The 2,466-nt window shown below is 32.5% G+C and overlaps 1 protein-coding gene across 1 annotated transcript in view; it reads left to right on the top strand.

Annotated features, from left to right (window-relative positions):
* The window catches only part of LOC107694421 (beta-catenin-like protein 1), a 69,092-nt gene that overhangs the window by 10,714 nt on the left and 55,912 nt on the right, over positions 1–2,466 (top strand). The gene's annotated exons all lie outside the window — the stretch shown is intronic.

Genomic DNA, 2,466 nt, shown 5'->3' with positions numbered 1-2,466 from the left:
AAAAAAAAAGCATTCCTGCAGCTCAAATGGTTGAGCATGGTGCTATCAATGCCAAGGTCTTGGGTTAGTGTTTTTTAAGAAAATAAATTAGCTGATAAAATAAATACCTTGAATGCATTTTGGATAAGTGTCTGCCAAATGCATAAATATAAATGCAATGACATACTGTATAGCATATAATAAATTTCTGTAATTATAAATAATTGATTAACTTATTTTTTATTATTATTAGTAATATAATAACAGTATTTATTTATTTATATAGGCTACAAGCATGGATTTAAAAAAAAAATCTGATTTTTTTTTTTTGAGGCACTTTGTAGCAAGTAAACCAGATATTTATGAGCACATCTGTATGTTTGTTTTCAGAGAATGAAAATGTCCTCTAAATGAAAAAAAAAAGTATTCAGTAAGGACAGTCAAAAGTGACAGTAAAGACATTTATAATGTTACAAAAGATTTGTATTTCAAATAAATGCTGTTAAACTTTCTATTCATCAAGGAATGCTGAAAATAAATGTATCATGGTTTCCACAAAAATATTGTGCAGCACAACTGTTTTCAACACTGATAATAATCAGAAATGTTTCTTGAGCAGCAAATCAGCATATTAGAATGATTTCTGAAGATCATGTGACACTGAAGACTGGAGTAATGATGCTGAAAATTCAGCTGCGCATCACATGAATAAATTACAGTTTAATATGTATTCACATAGAAAACCGTTATTTGAAATTGTAATAATATTTCATAATATTACTGTTTTTGATCAAATAAACATAGCCTTAGAAAGCCTAAGAGACTTTTTCAAAAACATTAAAATCTTAATTGTTCCAAACTTTTGGTAGTATATATATAAAAATGTATACAATAAAGCAAATGTCTTTTTAAGAAGGAGGAAATGGCTGAATGCTCCTTTAAAGCTGTTTTGCTGTTGGAAACACTGCGTCTGGCTTGCATTGGCAGGTTTGCTTCTGGAAAGATGCTGCTCAGCTACAGAGAGAGATAAATGGTCTGACTGAACGGATTTAAACGGCACATTTCCTCCATGTCTTCCTCTGCTGTTCCAGTTCTTGTGTAATCTCTTTCCCTTCCTCATGAGATTTCGCACCCTCTCTCTCTTCCTCCCACTCATCGCTGTGAGATTTTTCTCCCATCATGCCTCTGATTGAGTTATCAGGTGTCTTCAGAGTCTTTTGTAATACAGATGAGTCTCGAACTCCCTTGTGATGTGTCATATAGAGCTGTTCGCTCTGCTCGCTCTTTCTGTCTTTTTGTGCGTCCCAGGCTCGACAATGAGGGTATTTTTTTTTTTGCTGGTCTGGGCGGTAGTTCAGATTATTACTCACACTGGTGACATTTTCTCAGGCCCTGAGGCTAAAGCAAGATTTTATTTTTGCTTTTTTTAGGAACCTATTTTTTAATGGTGTCATAAGCAAATAATTTTTTATTAAAGCAATAGTTCACCCAAACTATTTATCTTTTCCATACAAATGCCAGTGACCATGTGTGTCAAGCTCCAAAAGCTGCAAAATAGACAACAAAAATGCCATAAAAGAAGTCAGGTTTACGATCGCTTCTAGCGAGAATCTAAAAAAAAAAAAAAAATCAGTATGAATTACTCAGGCTTATTATATTATATTGATGTCAGTGTTTAAAATGAATGAATTATATAAAAATATAAAATATGTTTTATACATCACCATCAAAAAAGTTTTATTGTAGACCTACAGCCTGTTCTGAGTTAGAGTTATGCATTCATTTTTTAAAGCATTTATTTATGCATTAAGCATTTATTTATGTATTTATGCATTTATTTAAGCATTTAAGGATTTATTTATTCATTTGTGTTAATGCATTTTAGGATTTATGCATTTAAACATTTAAGGATTTATATGTTTAAGCATTTATTTATGCATTTATTTAAGCATTTGAGGATTATATGGTTTATATGGTATTTATTTGTTTATTTATGTATTTTAGGATTTATGAATTTGTTTATTCATTTATGCTTTTAAGCATTCATTCATTTAAGGATTTATTTATGTGTTTAAAGGGTTAGTTCACCCAAAAATGAAAATTAGCCCATAAATTACTCGCCCTCAAGTCATCCTAGGTGTATATGACTTTCTTCTTTCAGACGAATCCAGTCGGAGTTATATTAAAAATTGTCTTTGATCTTTCAAGCTGTTTCATGGCACTCAGCGGGTGTTGCAGTGCTTCAGTCCAAAAGAAGTTAAATAAAAATCGCCCATCTATAAAAAAAAAAAGTGTCTCACATGGCTCCGGGGGGTGAACAAAGGCCTTCTGTAGCGAATCGATGCGTTTTTGTAAGAAAAATATCCATATTTAAAACGTAATAATCACTTGAATCTAGCTTGCGCTCACTGTTGGAAACAGAAGCAGTTTCGGGCGGATGACGTATGAGGTCAGCGCTGCGCATGCGCCGCTCAGAAGTGACGCACG

The sequence above is a fragment of the Sinocyclocheilus anshuiensis genome, unplaced genomic scaffold (genome assembly GCF_001515605.1).
Source record: "Sinocyclocheilus anshuiensis isolate Anshui unplaced genomic scaffold, SAMN03320099.WGS_v1.1 scaffold1826, whole genome shotgun sequence".
Classification (NCBI taxonomy): domain Eukaryota; kingdom Metazoa; phylum Chordata; class Actinopteri; order Cypriniformes; family Cyprinidae; genus Sinocyclocheilus; species Sinocyclocheilus anshuiensis.
The sequence above is the reverse complement of the archived record's forward strand: the minus strand, read 5'-3'. Positions and strand labels throughout refer to the sequence as shown.